Source organism: Dermacentor andersoni, chromosome 1 (assembly GCF_023375885.2).
Source record: "Dermacentor andersoni chromosome 1, qqDerAnde1_hic_scaffold, whole genome shotgun sequence".
Taxonomy (NCBI): domain Eukaryota; kingdom Metazoa; phylum Arthropoda; class Arachnida; order Ixodida; family Ixodidae; genus Dermacentor; species Dermacentor andersoni.
The window spans coordinates 347200088-347218745 of NC_092814.1; the positions used below are offsets into that span (position 1 = coordinate 347200088).

General features: G+C 48.2%; 1 protein-coding gene across 1 annotated transcript in view; it reads left to right on the forward strand.

Annotated features, from left to right (window-relative positions):
- Positions 1-15191: 15191 nt before the first annotated feature.
- Positions 15192-18658, forward strand: part of LOC126516515 (histone acetyltransferase KAT5-like) — a 135474-nt gene continuing 132007 nt past the window's right edge. Inside the window, exon 1 of the mRNA XM_055063926.2 lies at positions 15192-15349. The gene's annotated coding sequence lies outside the window, so the exon portion shown is untranslated. The remainder of the gene's footprint in view (positions 15350-18658) is intronic.

The following is an 18658-nucleotide window of genomic DNA, read 5'->3' on the forward strand; positions in this document are numbered from 1 at the left end:
CATTGATTGCCGCCTGTGACTGAGAATTATGATGGACACGAAGGGTGCAACAGCACTAAGTCGGAAAGAAAGCGAGGGAGAGTCGGAATGCTCATCCATCAGGGAGCCAAATGGAAAAGAGTAAATTCAAGATGTCAAGAGTATGTTTGGTTAGCATGTACAGTGAGTGCAAAGAAAACTTGGCTGGGCGTAACGTATTTGTGGACCGGAAATAATTGCTCAGAGAAGAATCAAGAGTCAGTGGAATGCATAAGTGCTGATATTAAGGGTTTCGGGAATGATGCCGATATTATCCTATCAGGTGACATGAATGCCCACATACTGAATCTAGATGGCTATACCGACAACAACGGGAAGTCGATGCTAGGCCATTGTGAGCAACATAACCTCCTTATCGTGAATACGGGCCTAAGTGTGAAGGGCAGATCACGTGGGAAGTGGGAAACTGGCAATCAACCATTGATTACTGTCTGATGACAGAAATTCATCTTAAGTTGAGAGAAATGGTCATTGACGAGAAAGGGTATAACAGCAGCATAGGAACTGGCCATAAACGCATGATTTTGAAAATGGGATATGTAGTTTGGAAAGAGAGCAAGGAGTGCAAAATGACCAGTGCAAATGTGAACGCCGAACAAATAACAAATATAGTCACAATAGTCGAGGAAGAACTTGGCAAATGGCCAAATAAAGCGTGGGAATATAGTGAGCTTCTAAGTATAATAACGACAGAAATACGGAAAGAAACAACATGTTCGTTGGAAAGGAAAAAAGAAACCGAAAAGCTGGCGGAACAGGGAGATACCAGAAGTGATCGCCGAACGACAGAAACATCCCGAGAGCACAGGCAGGCAAAAAAAGCGCTGTTGCCACAGGATGAAGTAGCCAGAAAATTGGAAATATACTGGGAGAAAAAGTCTATGGTTCAAATACTGGTGTAAGCAAAGATAAAAGGTCAAAGTGAACGTTGGTTGTCAGAAATACGTGAGAAAAAGAAGGCCGCACCTAGAATATTTGGAACCACATAAAATTATTCGGTAGGAAGTCTGGAACAATACAAAACCATATCCTAGGCGAAGATGGAAACAAGCTGGAAGGAGACGTGGCATTAAATTACATGCGAAAAAAAAAATAGCCGAATCTTTCCAAGGCAATGACGAGGTTGTATTTGAAGAAAGAAAGAGCATGAAAGAGACCCAAGTGGGAAAGGAGCTCGTGCTGACAAATTTCAACTCGAACAAAGCCGAAAATTCCTAAACGCACAGCCACAGGGCTAGACGAGGTTTCCGTTAGGCTGATTAATGAACTAGGACCAGAAAGTAAGGAATCTCTGGTGAAAGCAGTGGAAAAACCTTAAAAGATAGAAGAATTCCAGACAGTTGGCGACAAAGTAGAATGAATTTAATTTACAAAGGTAAGGGGGAGAAAGGTAGAATTCACTCGTACATACCGTTGACCATTACATCGGTAATATACAGGGTAGCAATGCAGGCAATCAAATTAAAGCTGCAAGCATGGGCAGAGAATAATGACGTTTTGGGAGAACTTCAGAATGGCTTCAGAATAGGTAGGCGTCTGGATGATAACTTATTTGTTCTTACTCAGTGTAGTGAAATATCAAGAGTAGAAAGCAGACCGTTTTATGTGGCCTTTTTAGACATTACAGGAGCGTATGACAACGTAGATCGCAACTTTTTGTGGGATATTCTGGAAGGGGAAGGCTTAGGTGACGATTGTCTACAGCTTTTGAGAGAGATTTACCTAGAAAATACCGTTTGCGTCGAATGGGAAGGGATGAGGAGCGAGGAGAAAGTTGATATCAAGGGGGACTGAGGCAGGGGTGCCCTTTATCCCAAGCTGTTTATGATGTACATTGTGAGGATGGAAAAGGCGCTAGAAGGAAGTAATGTCGGGTTTAATCTCATACAAACAAGCAGGTACAGTAGCAGAGCAGCAGCTTCCAGGTTTGTTTATGCGGACGACATTGTGCTGCTGGCTAACAAGCAAAGTGATATGCAACGTTTGGCTTATTCTGTGAACAGGAAGGCGAGCATTAGGTCTGAAATGAAGCGTTAAAAACTCAGGTTTTATGGCATTCAATGGAAACAGGGAACTGAGTGTCAATACAGGGCCAGGAAATACCTCTGGTAACAGATTATAAATATCTTGGTATATGGATAAACGAAGGCAATAGATATTTGGAAACACAGGAAAACACAATAACAGGGAAGGGGAAGAGAAATTCAGCCATAATGAAGCACAGAGCGCTATGGGGATACAATAGGTACGAGGTCCTCCGAGGTATGTGGAAAGGTGTAATGGTTCCAGGACTTACTTTTGGAAATATGGTTGTTTGCTTTAAATCAGGCGTACAATCAGGACTCGACGGGAACCAAAGGTCAGTGGGTCACCTCGCATTGGGCGCTCACGGGAAGACTACAAATGAAGCTGTGCAGGGTGATATGGGCTGGACTAGTTTTGAAGTGAGGGAAGCTCGCAGTAAAATTGAGTATGAAGAACGACTGAGGAATATGGAAGAAAGTCAATGGGCTGGGAGAGTGTTCAGGTATCTGTACAGGAAAAACATTGATTCGCAGTGGAGGAAAAGAACTAGGAAGCTTACCAGCAAGTATGCCCCCTGTAGCTTGGGCAACACGGCAACGAAGAACGTCAAGCGGAAAATAAGAGAGGCTGAAATAATCTCACGGGTGGCGGCAATGGAAAAGAAACCTGCCATGAGTAACTACTTAAGAGGGAAAGAAACGAAATCAGGAAAGAAACATTTTATGCCATGCTGGCTTGAGCGATCGCTCCGTTATGGTGACTGGACGGGGGTTGTATGACGGGTTAGAGCGGAGCTGGCGGAGCGCTGCACCAATTTGCGATGAAAGATGGCGGCCTCGGTAGATGGCTCTGGATGTGCAACAGGTGCCAGCGGCGCCGGCGCTGGCCGGTTTTGCGTAGAGCCGCATGTGGTCACTTTCACCTTGTTTCCAATAACTACACGATGCATCCGTGTTGTGAAATGACAGGACACAAAATAGCCATTCTGTAATTTCGTTGAAAAGCACGCGTTTGAAATTGTAAATGGTGCTACTTAAAGGGACTGACAACCAATTTTCATGATACCCACATTTTTTTAGTGCAATGGGAAGCTTACCGGCCAGAGCGTTTAATCATGAAGTATATCATGAGAAGTCAACAAACAAAGATACCAAGGAAAACATGGGGAAATTACTTGTATTCACTGACTGAATTAACGAAATGATAAATTAATGGCAATGAAAGTGGACGTAGAAGCAACTTGCCGCAGGTGGGGAACGACCCCACGTCTTCGGATTACGCGTGCGATGCTCTAACCATTTGAGCTACAGTGGCGCGGTTTCCCCATCCACTTTCTTGGATATTTGTGTTACTACTAGAACTAACTGAAAAAAATTGGGCCCCTCGGTTAACCTCCTTTCTTCTCGTAATCATGAAGTAGTAACGCGGAAAACGCCGTGGAACATTTTTTGTCAAAATTTATCCATATGGAGTGAGGATGAAGTCGTTCACTGGAAGCATGCTGAAAACTGTGATAGGTGAGCGCGATAGCGATTATTGGCCTCGAGCTCCACCACTGGAAAAGCTGGCGCCACTGTCGGCGTGACGTGCTAGGAGGGATCACGTGGACATAGCGGCCGCGTCGGCTGCTTCGGTCGCGCCGAAGCGAGCTGAAAACGAGTTTAAATTCCCTCGTACGCTGCGGTCCTCATTTAGTGGCGAAATTTTCCCGCTTCGAGTGTCTCCTTTACAACGCTTGAAAGCACTACAGTGGGTAGTGGCTGCCTTTGAAGGCGCGCAACATGGTAGGCTACTGCTCGGTGCCGCAGGGCCGGACGCACGTAACGGAGGCCGGTGTCAGCCTTATTCACACGTAGCCGCAGGACAAGAAGCTGCGTGAAGCTTGGCTGGCGAAACATAAAACCGGCAAACAGTCATCGGCTACAACTCGGGTATGCAGCAAGCACAGACGCGAGGAAGATTTCTGCTACGGCGCCCAGTCTGCGATGTTCTGAAAACGCGCACTGACACGCTCGCCCGAGTCCGCTGCTCGACTAATGTCGTGACGGTTTGGTCTATGAACTTGTCGATGCTATAGATACTGGCAAGTTCAGTGGAGTGGAAAGGCAGCGGTAAGAAGCACATTTAAGGAAAGCATGGCATATGGTCATGTTTGTGTTATGAATTAATGCGCTAAATTACAAAAAAGGAGCAGCGGGAAATTGCACGCTGAGAACACCGATAAACATACAGTGCGACGCAACTCGCAAAATACTATTGAAAGGTCAAAGAATTTAGAAGAAAAAAAAGATTGAATCGTCGCGACGGCACATCACAGTCCCCGTAGGCGTCGAAGTCTCTACAATGAAATTATTTTTGAACAGCTGTGATAGCGCCCACGCAACAATGGTTGCTTGTATACTGTCAAATGCTCATATTCTGCTGCCTAAATCTCGGCACGGTGCGAAAACGCGCGCGCGGTGAAAACGAAACAGTACGCGGACAAGCATGCAGACGCGCAGTCGGTCGCTGCGAATCTGCGCGATCGCTGCATTGAGGCTTCGTTCTATTACACTCCATTTAGTTATACAAACACTATAAGAACATATTTCACATAGTTTGCTCTCAGCGTTTACCTACCTTTCACGCAAGAAGCCAGTTCGGGAGACTCCATCGCGGCGACCGCGCGCAGTGGCGTTCACTGTACGTATTTGGTAAAGAAATAGCGTCTGTAAACGATTGTGTGCTTTCAGTTTGTCCAAGATTATTATTTAGACAGTAATGAACTTCTCTCGTTTCGAATGTACTTACAGAAATGTCCGGAAGAGCTCGCGCATGGTGTTTTCAGTGAGCGCTGACAGCAAAACCTATGAGGAGCGCGCCACGTGATCCCTCATAATACGCCAGCGAGGCGCTTCCGGTAGATGGCGACTCCGTAACTCCTCGCCGCCAATAGTCCGGCACTAGTGGGAGGCAGACGACAAGTGCGGCCGTAGGTGTGAGAAAATATTATTTTGTTTATCAAGTCGATGTTCCTGCGATTTATGTTTTCCAAAGTGCTAAAGTACTTCTGCGATAATACCTACGTGTCTTTGCGGTTTCCTGACCAACTGCTTTGGTATATGACTAGTAAAAACGAAACCAAGCGCATCAAAACGAAACAACGCTTTCACACGTGATACGCGGTTCGTGTTGCTGTAGCCAAGCGTGCGCTTCTGATTTCCACTGTCGCCTCTCGAAGACATGAGCGAACTGGAACAAAGAATTTTAGCTCACATGCGTGCTCAGAATTTAGATCCTTACGAAGTAGCACCCGATTGTCGTGCTTCGAAGGACGAAAGCGGCCGCGGAAGCTGCGAATCCGACTTGCGCGATCGATCACCGTCCCCGCCACAAGCAGCGCGCCTGGAGAATGCCGACTGGTGAAGGCTCACTCACACTGGGCCGACCCGACACCGATTTCGGTGCCGACTGTCGGCGACAGCGTCTTTTCCTTCGTGTCGGAGCCTCTGTCGCACTGTATCAACGCCGACAATCTGCCGACGGTCGGCGGAGAGCTCGGTATCCAATCATTTACGGCAGAACTCGTCGATGGCATCTTGTATCACAGGGAGACCGTAAAACTCTGGGAACTTGCAAACTCGTGCTATACTCGCGCGCGTACGAAAGCATGTGCGCCGCCATGCACGGATGGATGGATGGAAGGTAGGAGCGTCCCCTTTGAAACGGGGTTATGGCAGTCGGCACCATGCTCAGCTTTTTATTTTTGTTTAACTGTGTTGTAAGTTATTAAAATTCGCCATTTTCTTTAAATACTTCTTCCTACACTTTTAACCTTATGTCACCTCTCTGCTTTTGAGCCACCAATCTTCCAATCGCTTTTTGCTAATTTCCACCGCATATTTATTTACATAACTATTGTTGTCTCTAAACCCTAGGGCCTCAGGAAGCACGACTGTACCCGCATCGACATCGGGATGGATACCATCACATTTTAGTATGAGGTGTTCTATGGGTTCTACAGATTTACCACACACAGTACATGTGTCTTCTTCGTTGTTCGTTAAATTTCTTTTTATAGCTGCGCGTTCTAAGACATCTTGAACTAGCTTCAAAGATTAGGGCACTGCCTCTTGAGTTATCATAACACGCTTCCTTCCTGATCTGCTGTTTCCAGTATCGATATAGTTCAACACTATGCTTCTTTTCCATTGAATTTATCCAATTTATGCATGTGGGACGACGCGAGCGCCCCTCGTTAGCGTGGACTTTATTCGTAATACGCATAGAATAAAGCGCAAGTGTCTAATAATATACTAACTGCAATTTTAAGTAATAATTATACTGTACTAATGACAGTCGACTTAAGCACAGTAATCTCTTGACTACATTTTGAAGTATCAAGATTTCACCGCCAGGCCTCGCCGCTTACTGGTTTTTCCGACTTTCTTTGCCAATTTAAAATTATATTTCCTACTTAAATACCGAACAGCGTGCTGGGTTCTGTCACTATAAATCATGGTCATTTCATTTCCATCAACGTCTCAGAACACATTCTGGCCAGTTGTCAGTCCCTTTAACATAAACAAAAACCACTGGTATGCACTTAGCTTATGATAATTAAATGTTTCTCAGCATTGACCAGTTTTCACGTTTCACCTACGTCAGTTGAATTAACCCATTTACGCAAGCGCATGGTAAAACTGCGTTTAGAGTGCTTCTTTTGTTGTTTTTCTCCCTTCGTGAAGTTTGTTTGAAGTGTGCCTAATATTCTCTTTTATAGCCAGTAATGATTTGAGTATAGTGTTTATTTTTCGCTTTCATTGTTTCTCTCTCTCATGAAGTTTCGTTCAGTGTGAAGTGTTCAAGGCATTTAGATTAATTTTTTTCTTTATATCCTTTTTCCTTGAACTTATATTTTAGTGTAGAAAGGGCAATGCTGTAGCCGGGGGGGGGGGGGGGGGGGAGGCTCTCATGCACTGTACACCTTCATTTATTATTTTTTAGCTGTTTCTCTCCTTTATGCTGTATTCATCATTTTATATGCACACTCAGTACACGTGAAGGAACTTGATAAACACGTGTATTCATCATTCATTTCTTTTCACTTGTCTTCACCACGTTTGGGGGAGGTCAAATTACTTGCACCTTCTCAACTTCAAATGAGTTTGTCGTTCCCTTTGAGCAGTCGTCTTTGTTTAAAGGCTTTATCAAGAAGCGCATGCCTGTGAGTATCTAAAACTGCACTATTTTGCAGTCAATTCTTTGCTGTGAACATCACAGTCAACTCGATTCAGTTTCATGCCTGCTAAGAACTGCATGAAATCATTTATCCTGGAGAACTTTTTTTTCAGCCAAAAAAAAGTAAGGCCATCTACTAGCGCCTTTACCAGTTTGGCCAGATTATCACAAGGATACAACAATCCTGCCTTGTCACTGTGGTTGACTAGTTCACTGTTTCGTTTCACTTCGGGTTCTGGTTTCTCCGTGGCAAGGGTATATATCAGACGCATATATTCCTTCCTTCTCTGGTTTCACAAAACTTGTTGCTGAGCTAGTTGGTTCGTGACTTAAAAACAAAGGTTGCGGCGCTAAGCAGACGAACACGAAGTGAGACACGCCCGTGTGTGTCGTTCGTGTCTCACTTCGTCCTCGTCTGCTTAGCGCCGTCACCTTTGTTTTTAAGTCTGGTTTCACGCCGCAGCCTCCGCACAATATACAAGTCCATGTGTGATGTCGAGCGCCGACAGCGCTTCCCCCGGCGAAGGAACGGTGCCCTGTTGGCGGGTTTAGCCCCTCAGGAATACAGAGCAAAACAATGATTCCGTTTGGTTGCATTCCGGCTTGAATTCACTAACTTGGGCAGCAAGATGTTGTCAACCTGCTCGCCCTCGAGCTCACAGGCTCCGAAGGACACCCATTAACATTCACTTGGAAACGTTACCTTGTTCCACGTTGCATCAGGTAAGCGGAGAGATTATCACACACGCGTTCAAGTCCCACGGCATGCAATATATCTGGTATTTCCGCCTCAGGATATACCCATCGTCTTGCTGCTCCTGGCGTAGCTGCGCATGCGCTGCGGCGTCGTCGTCTTGCTGGGCGTCTTGCCTGCTGATTGCCGTTCAGCTTTTGTCGTTTTGCAGCAGGTCCAGCGCTGCTCACATATATTTCTGTCTTATTTTTTTTATCGGTGCTTCCTTCGTGAAATGCTGAGGCGCATCAGGGAACACAGTAGGCATGGCGTGTTGTTTCAGACGCGGACTATAGCGAGGTAGTTTACACATCCTCACCGTTAATTGTGTGCCGTTAGGTCCTCTCGATAAACCTTTCGTCGAAGTGCCGTTCACAAACCACGCTGTCGTTCGTTAGCTCTTTGTCAGCCCGTTTATTATTCTGGGTCTATTGCTCCCTTCGCAAGAGATCACTTGGGGCTTTAATTTTTTTTTTGAGTACTATCTATACCCACCTTTGCATACTTGAGCAGCATGACAGCATGGTTCCCTACATCATCCGACAGTCTGAAGAGCTAATTCCTCGTGTTGATACCCAACGACCAAACACTATTGACAAATCTCACTAACGACGACAATGAAAAGGCGAAATCGAAGCGTCAACGCAGCCAGCGAAGCCTAGGGCGGAGTCTTACAACAGTTCGGAAAACGAACCGTTCACTTCGCCGCTTACGTCACTAAATGGCCCGTTCCCAAGCCGGAGGTGGAAGAAGGGGAGGACACGACCAATAGACGAGAGGGTGCTGCCTCTGAAGTGTACATCATCTATGACAAGTTAACCAAGGAACTGCAGAATGTTTCTGCTTGCTGATGAAATATAAAGTATAAATTCAATGTTATATGACAAGTTCTAAATATGCGGTGCTGGACGTTCACGCAATGCTTGAAGTAATTTATCAATGTCATTCTTTTTCATTATCAGCCGAACCCGCCGTGGTTGCTCAGTGGCTATGGTGTTGGGCTGCTGAGCACGAGGTCGCGGGATCGAATCCCGGCCACAGCGGCCGCATTTCGATGGGGGCGAAATGCGAAAACACCCGTGTACTTAGATTTAGGTGCACGTTAAAGAACCCCAGGTGGTCGAAATTTCCGGAGTCCTCCACTACGGCGTGCCTCATAATCAGAAAGTGGTTTTGGCACGTTAAACCCCACAATTTAATTTTTTTTTTCATTATCAGCCGAGAGGCGGTATCGCAAGTGTAAATGAGTTGGCAGAGCGCAGCACTATGTCGTCTGCTACCAGGAGCTTGCACGATGCATGCACCAGGAATGCACTCCCAGCACTTCCTAAGTAGCGAGCGCAACAAAACCGTGAACTGGTTCTTAAGGCCACCTTTACTAATTGACTATATAAATTTTCCTTCTTTTTTCGCCCTTCGTCATCGGCTCGGACATGACTCACTCGCCGCCGCGCTGCCGCTACCGCTGCGATCTGCCTCACGGCGCGTCGCGTGATAAAGCAATGGAATTGAAATCGAACATTACGATATACGGGCTCTGCATTACCCGCGCGAAGTAAAACCGAAGAGCATGGTGCTGACGGTGCGCGCTGTGCCGTTAAATTGAGGACGAAAGTGCGGCACTCCCGAACTAGAGCAAAAAGAGCAGCCAATTAAGAGATCTCCACAACATCTTCCCGTCCTGACTGTATAGTTTTATCAGCTGAACTAGCCTAGGTTGAACCCTTATAACTGCTGAATGGCGATCTGCGAGATATTCGCGCTGGCGATAGCACTGGGAATTCCATCTCACCATGCAAATATCTCTTTGGCATTGACTTTGAAGCGGAGGTCACGGGACAGCTGACCCAGCCCTTCTAACAGCCAACACAGTAATTGCGAGAGCAACTTCGTGGACAGTGTCGGCAGCAGAGATCTAGGCCATTTCGCTGAATGCTTCGCTTCCGACCGACCTCTGGGAGCTGCAGGTCGGTGGCGATGAACCGCAGCGCGCAACTCCTCTTCTGCATGGAATGACCACTGGTACGCTTGCACCCTAGTCTACTCCAATTCGTAGCGTATAGCCTGCAAAAGGTATAGTCGGAAAGCCGGCAGGGGCAATGCAAGTAATTATCCGTCATCTCTTCTAACGCCTATCGCTCTTCCAGCCGTGGTCGACTCCGAACGAGCCACGCCAAGCAGACGACAAAGGCAAGTAATAGCCTCCGATGCAGCCAACGCACGCGTGCGCGACCCCCGCGTGTCTCCGGGGTCGCACGACCGGCGCGCGCGACCAGGGTCGCGAGCCAACAGCCAAGCCACAGCAAAGGAACCCAAAGCGGACTACCCCTTCGCCGATTCCGCTCTTACCCAACGACGTGTTCGCTTTGAAAATGATTGACAGATGCGTGATGTGACCATAATTTGCTTTGCCGCCCCGTTGTCTCTGACGGCCTCTGACGCAAGCAAAATTTTGACCAATCAGGTGAAGCCAAGTGAACGGTTCCCCTCCCGAACCGTTATAATAGTCTGCCCCTAGTCATCGGCCGTGTTACGTTCGACCTGCGGGGGCTGGCAATCTTCGGGGAAGCGACCGTCGAACTCTGCCCGGCCCGCTGCGATGACTCGCTTTGTGAAAACAATGCGCCTCGTCAACAACCCGTTGGCGCTGGCATGTCTGCTGCGGCGCCTCGCTTTGTAAGGACGACAATACGCCGCGTCCCCAAGCGAGGGGCGCCGGCATGTCTAGACGCAGTCCGCGGACCAAGTATTGCTAGTGGATTCGCCGTCACCGTCACAGTGTGTTTGGAGCGGGGAACTCCTGGAAGAAGGTGTTTTGCGGCACCGTCTCACGGGTCTTAGAAGTCGTCAGTCAATCGACAGACGCAGCGGCCACTGTCTGTGGGGTCAACTCTGGGATCAAGAAGCACCTGCTCGGGGCAGGACCCGTGTCTGCGAAAACCCTCTCACCTCGGTGTGGTCAGTGAAACCTGTGCGGAAGTGAGTGTGTAAACCCTCCCCCTCAAAGGTGGTTCGGCTACGATGACTTTGGACGCTCCGAATTGGTCGACGGTTGAACGGCCGTTTTCCCTCACCTAGAGATCTAGGGAGGACAGAATGTTTATAAGCAGCCGTGGCGCGGCTGCTGAGTGTGCATTCTCTTTCAGTCATGCTAGACTGATGAACTGTAACGTTATCATGTAGATACTTTAGATAATTCCCATATTCCTCGTTCTCGATGAGAACAACTCTCCCCCTTCAACAACGTCCTCAGCGTGGACGAGTTGGACGACGGCATGGGCCAGCTACCATCTATTTCATGCCCGACCCCAACCCTTACAGCCGACAGTCGCAAGCGTGGCACCTTTGAACACGGCAGTGCGCCTAGCGGTGGCCAAAATTTTCACCGCATTTCGCACAGTCCTTCCCCATGGCGCGGATCAGGCGCCCGTCACACTACCCTCCTCTAGCCACCGTAGCTAACGCTCGGCGGCAGTTTCTGGTGGTGTTTTTCGCGTCGCGCGGTCAGTTTTTTTATGACGTGGCGTCTTTTGCATGGGAAACCGTTCTGTGGGACGCACTGAAGCGATTTAGGTCAGTATGACTGGAGTTGCTGTGGCGTTGAGGCGGACGGAGCATCCAACGCGATGTGTGTGTGCGTGTTTGAGACTGTAATCAGCCTCGGATGTCTGTGGTGCATTTCTGAAATTTCGTTTCACTAATGTAACCTTACTGCAGCATTATCACTGTAGTTCTAAGCTGTGATTTTAGTGGAAATGAGTAGCTACGAAACGTAAGACGATCCTAACAGTTTGGGTGCCGCTCTGCAGCGGAATAAGTTGTGCTGTTTACTTTGACAAGAGTTCTAGTTGTTATCTGTAGAAACATTGCGCGACTACCTGGTTTTTTGGACAGGGTTTCCGCCCAAGAATAATGTAGTGTTGGTTACTATAATTATAGCCTACCGTACAGTGTGAATCACACTTGTCGAGTGATCGAGCGACCGGTTTTGAACTGCGCGACGAGGAGGAAGCAAAGACAGGAAGTGTTGAGGATTGGGCAAGTTGCTATTGCATATTCTAAAACTGGTACAGCGCAAGACGGAGAGGAAAAAACAAGCCGAGCCGGCCAGAAGAAGGGACAGAGCGCTGCTGTTTTAGAACGGAAAGAGAGACGGCAGGGATGTTAACCTTAAATGCGTCTGGTTGGCGATCCTACACTACACTGGGGGACGGGAAAGGTGGAATATAACGATGAGTAGAGCGAGAAGTCGGGGGGAAAGAAAAATGCGGGGACGATGCGAACGCGCGTGGGGGGCCTCACCAAATCAAAGGTGTTTACACAGGCCAGTCGCCCTCGAAAAAGACAAAGGTGACTTTACAGCATTGTGGGCCGACGAGCCGGCGGTCTTTAAGTATCTCCTGCACGGACAACGACAGATCGTCCAGATGCCGCAATGCAATAGATAGTGTTTGTCTTTCCGACTAAGATCTCGATGAATTATGGGGGTTTACGTGCCAAAACCACGATTTGATTATGAGGCACGCTGCAGTGGGTGACTCCGGATTAATTTTGACAACCTGGGGGATCTTTAACTTGCCCCCAATGCACGGGACACGGGCGTTTTCGCATTTCGCCCCCATCGAAAATCGGCCGGGATTTGATACCGCAACCTCGTGCTTAGCAGCGCCACACCATAGGCGCCACCGCGGCGGGTGACTGAAATCGACGACAGTGACACCATAAATGTTCTATGTTCTTTTCGCTCCCGCAGACGTCACACGCAGCATTGTCGGTCATTCCAATCAATGTAGTATGAGGACTGGGCGAGTGTCCGAAGCAGTGTTATAGATTTGTTTGCGCTTTATAGCACATGTTCCAAGCATGCGGCACGAACATGCAGGATTGCGGCGTGAGCCGGTGTGGGGTTTTAAAGCGACGTTTTCTTTGCCTTTTCCTTCGACTTTCCCACTGCTGGTGATGTGGCTGCTGCTGTCGGCACACCGCGTCGTGGGTTGGTTCATAGCCTGTATAACATGGAAGCAGCGTGTCAGAGAAGAAAAGAGACGCGAGGAACTCGTTTGGGCCGTACTGCATCGAATGTGCGCAATGCCCTCTGGAGCTTCCGGGTCGTCGCCACATTAGCCTCTTGACTGACGTAATTATCCGTGAGCCCTTGCAAGCGCTTACCTTTCTACCAACGTGCAAGTGCAGAGGGAAGCTAGATAGAATGGAAGAGAGGAAGGGGAAAGAAGGCAGAGAATTTGTAGAAACGACGCAGTCGCGAAACGAGTGAATAACAGCCTTGCCACTCTTCGCTACCAGTTCCCATACAAATACAGGGGGGGGGGGGGGGATAAGAAAAGGTGACGTGAGAAGGCAAGGAAACGCTGGATAAGCTTAGGTTCAAGGTACGGTACTGTGCGTTTCTGCTATTTCTGAAAAATAAAACCATGCAAATGTGTCTGCCATACAACTTATGCAGGACGTACAGAAGCAGAGCCGCACTAATTAAATCGCATCGCATGGTCTACGCGACACAGCGCAAGCGGTCGCACGTCAAATCAACACTTCTGTACCCGCCGCGATAGCTTTGCGGCTATGGCATTGCTCGAGGTCGCGGATTTTACCGAGGCAGCTGCATTTTGACGTGGGCGAAATAAAAAACGCTGGCGCACTTTGATTTAGCGACACAATAAAGAACATCGCGGTGCCAAAATTAATCCGGAGTGCGCCACTACGGCCTGCCTCATAATCCAATCGTGGTTTTGGCACGTACAGCCCCATAATTCAATTCAAGTTTCTGCCACGATGCGATGTGCCTTGTGAGGCAATGACAATGACAATGAAATATGGCGCACAACGACGGCTCAGGCAGACACCTCTCCCTTTGTGTTTTGTGCACTACGCAGACAAACAGCAGTGGTGCACGCAGGGTAACATTTGACATCAACTCCCCACTCTCGTGTTGAAAAAACGTTGAAGAAATTAAACATTCGCCGTCAACATCACCGCTAATTATCGTCAATCAAAGCAAACAGCACAGAAAGCTTTGCCTATATCGACTTCCACAGCGCGTGGGATCTGCATATTCTTCCTTTCTTTTTTTTACAGCGAAGCTGTTTATCTGACGGACCTATGTGAATGAGCCGTATGCGTGGCCTCGTAGGGGGGTATCTGGGCCTGGCTTACGTCCGTAACGTGAACAAGAAAGATAACGAACGATAGTGCGGCGCAGAAGAAAGAAAGCACACGTGATTTCACCGCGTGCGGCAGCTGTGCAGTGGGTGGCCGCCGTTGCTGCCGGCTACCCGCGCTGGCCGCCGTTGCAGCCGGCTGCGTCTGAACTCAATACAACGGCGCGGCAGTTGCGGCGGGAAAACACGGGGATGTGCCCCGCGGTAGCCTCCGCGGTAAGAGCGGGATTGTGTATTGCAGAGGTAGACCGTTGCAACAGTTGGAAGTCCAACAAAAATGGGAAGACCACGCATTGTGCGCACGGCCGAAGAACAAGCCAACAACAACGTCCCATCGTATAGGACGCACTCTTCTTTACGGAAATTGTATCCTCATAAATAGCCACCCGATACTTTTTATGCGGTCCTCTTTCGATATTACTGCCTTGCAGGGCCAAAAGGCAATACCGAAGGACAAAAACTTGCATGTATCATGCTGGCTTACCAACAGCAGTGATCACCGTGTTGAGCAACGCCATCGTCGCCATACATGAGGCTAACGTAGGCATAGCATAGCAATTTCAGGTCTACTAGACTCGAGAACGATGCCATTGGCTGACACAAATATTTTGTAACGATTGGCGCTTAGTGGTTTCGGGGTTGCATTATGTTGGCTGTACACGAGTGCTCCTACGTTTTAGTTCTTAGGTCAAGCTATCAGATTGAAGACTTTCCTATTCACAGGGGCAATTCAGAGACGCCGCTGCTCTTCGTTGAATAAAAGCTGATACAGCCAAAGTAGGTCACAACACGCACGCACACCGCGGCTCTTGATGCGCGTCGCATGTTTGCGCAGCCAAGGGAATTTTCGGCATGCTGTAGTTGTCGCTGCACCGCAAGAGGCTACACAGTGGCTCTTCAAAGGACGCCGTATTAACTGGCGTCACGTAAATTTCGCGGAGAACGAGCTAAAACACCTACAAATCGTTCCGCAGCTCGCGATGGCAACCAAGTCGACGGCAACGCATTCAAGCAGCGCACAAGCCAGAGAGGAGGAAAGGCTGGCCGCGCACCCTTTCCTCCTCGCCCGATGAAGACGAGCATAAGCTGCACACGTTTCCCGCCGCACTGGGGATCGACACCGCTGGGCGCAGCATGAACCCCAGATTTTACCCAGGTAGGTTATTTGGACCGCCGTTTCGGTATTATAGAAGTTCCAACCGCTGCCATCTTGCCGTGGTACGCCCGACTGAGTTTGAGTCTAGAAAGTACTTGTCCAGCGTTTTTAATTTGTGCTTTAAATTTGTAGATCGCACAACCACTATTCATGCGATCCTTCTTTTATCAGGTGATGTTGATGTTAATCCTGGACGACGTATGCGTAGCATTATATGGCGATCGGCATGGTGCGGAATGTATATGTTCGGCAGTGCAAAATATGTGCGTCTGTCTGCTCGTACTCACGCATATAGAAATAAATAACGCATACACCAGCACAACCCCCACACACATCATTAGCGCTCGTAATACATTCCGCACCACGCCGTCCACGCATAGCTTGCGATAGTTCCCGTTCAGGGAGGTTCCACTTAATTTGTTTTTGAAATGCGTCTGTTCTAAATATTATTGGTCGAACATAGAAACGTTAGGCGACTTATTGCGCTTTTCACTGCTCCATTCGTATTGTGATCAAGATTATTGACTTTTCACATTATCAGAGCTTATGACTACGGCAGCTTTTTAATTCATAAAAAGAAATGTGCGCAAGGCGGTGCCTTAAAGTTTCATCATGTCTACACTCTTAAAGCAGTTTGCACCCTTTAGGGCTTATCTTGTCCCAAAACAATAATAATCTGCCTTGCTTGCGTTTCCTTGTTTCGAAACTCTACGCTCGCCCTTTTTCTGTCCAGAATGCGTTGTAACGGCTGCTAGCGCGAATGCCGTTCGGGACCTGGAAGCACCGGGCTCGCGTCGTTAAAGAAAGGAAACGCGAGCAAGATGACGATTATCGTTGTAGGACAAGGTAAGTCCCAAAGGGTGCAAACTTTAAGAGTGCATCAAGGGCTGTAGTGCTCTATTGTCAACACGCATGGTGGTTGCACGGCCACCCATTATCGGGCGTGTTCACTCTCCGAGCCATGGCGGCGCGGGTGCTTGCAGTGCGCCAGCGGATACCTGTGGCGCGCGCAACACTATCGATGATAATCTGCCGCTTCTCAGCCAGACGAGTCATATGCGTTTCGCGAGATAGCGATAACGCGGCCTGGACCGTGTGCCCATCACCACTGGTCGGTCGCGTATGCTGCTCAAGGTAGAAAACCAGCGCGTCGGCGCCAATATACGATGACTCATTCCGTTTCTCAGAGACACGCATCCTGGCTAATGAAGCAGACGACAGAAGCGAGAGACGTTTTCGATGGAAGAATCGCACGCTTTGAGCTTGCTGCTTTATTTCAGAGCGCAGCTCTTAACTGGACTGACAACCGATCTTTAACGACCTAGTTTTTTGTGGCGCGACGCACTCACCCTCGGTAGTGTTTACATATGCAGCGGTTACTTCCAAAAGCGCGTGGATATTTCGTACGCATAAATTTTCGATCTCAGCAACCCCCCCAAAATGTAAGAGTCCCTCCTCCAGCAACGCTGTAAACCGAGAGCGATGCCGATAGCCCGCCTCGCAAATTGTGAAAGCCGCCCATCGTTCTGCTTTCACAGGAATGAGTGTAGCTGTCGTTGACCACCTACATTTTGACCTTTTCAACCACTTTTGAAAAAGCTGGTGCAATAAGTTAGCGTTGTTATACAGACATTTATTTGTACCACGTTTTTCCCCAAGTACACGCCTACGTCATGGCTGGCTGGCCCCCGTCGTCGTTGTTTTGTCTATAGACGAGCCAAGCCAACTCATCGAAAACGTAGGTGAAGGCAGCGCCACTTTTCTGCTCACTGCAAACGAAGGCTTACCTGCACATTGTAAATCAGGAAAAACTTATAATAATGAAAAAATATACTTCATTTCAATACTAATAAAAAGACCAGGAAACGCGTGCGCTAGTAGAAGGTCAAGAGTGTAAATGCACCTTCACGTTTTTGCGGCGTAGGGCGGCAAAGGTCATTTTTCGCGACCTTTAGTGACCATTTAAAAATACGGATCCACGTTTAATGAGAAACATGAATCGTTGTAGCCACTGCGATAGGGAATCATTCCATCAGCTGGTTTATCTCGATTCATGTTCTGAGCGGTTGTCTGTCCCTTGAAGCGCCCGTTCCTGCGTTGAGCGTTGGCGTCGTAACCGAGAGAACGAGCAGAACGAAGGATGAAAGAGCGAACGCGGAGCGCAGCGGGCGATGAAAAGCGAACAGAGCGCGGGGAGGAAATCGGAGGAGGATACAGTGAAAACATGAAGCCGAAACTGGAGGGTATGGCGAAAGCGTGAGAATAAAAACGTAGTGCTGCTTTGCGGCGATTCTAGCTAAGAGATGGCGCCAGAGTAGCGCTTGTCTGTTCACCGATGGCATGCAGCGAGCGCGTCGAACGATATATGAAAACAAAGCGCTACATTAGAGGAGGTCTGTTTGCAACGGCTCCTGTGAATCGCGTCCACGCATCACCCACGCGCTGCCTCTCGCGATTAGCGAGGCAGTCGCCTCACACTTCATTTGCAACGTGCCGTACGAGACAGACTGGTCGCGAAAGCCAATATATCGCGAAATGAAAGCATGCATAGAGCTGCGCTCAAATTTCGCATTAGGGAGTATTGTAATCGTCGGTGAATCTTTTACGGAGAAGAAAAACTGTTTTGTTTTATTAAGAAAGTTAAGTTCATCGTCTTCGTTTCAGTTTCTTAGGCAAAACCTCAAGCTTGCGTCACATTACAGGGATGCTGAAACGATTTTGATCATTTAATTGTACTAACGTACCGAGTTGGGAGGTCTTTCTGATCATTAAGTGACACATTTAAGCACTCCGCGTAAAGCGTGTAATTTAGTATAAGGTTTTAAAAATGTGCATCGCTACCCATCCCAGCGGCGCCGCTCTCCTGAGTTTTGAGCCGCCCCATCCCAATTTACGCATTTCACCCAACTGACATCATTTCGGCGAGCTATCTGATTGGCTAACCAGGGCGCATCATCGATAATTTTTGCAACTATGCTGAACAAATGTCGGCTCCCCGTTTGCTCTCTGATCCACACCACGCTCTTCCTGTCTCTTAACGTTACACCAAACCTTCTTCGTTCCATCGCTCTGTGCACGGTCCTTAACTTGTTCTCGAGCTTGTTTGTCAGTCTCCAAGTTTCTGCCCCATATGTTAAGCACCGGTAGAATGCACTGATTGTACACCTTTCTTTTCAGTTATAATGGTAAGCTTCCTGTCAGGATTTCACGTCTGCCGTATGCGCTCCAACCCATGTTTATTGTTCTGCAAATTTCCATCTCGTGATCAGGGTCCCCTGTGAGTAATTGACCTGGATAAACGTACTCCTT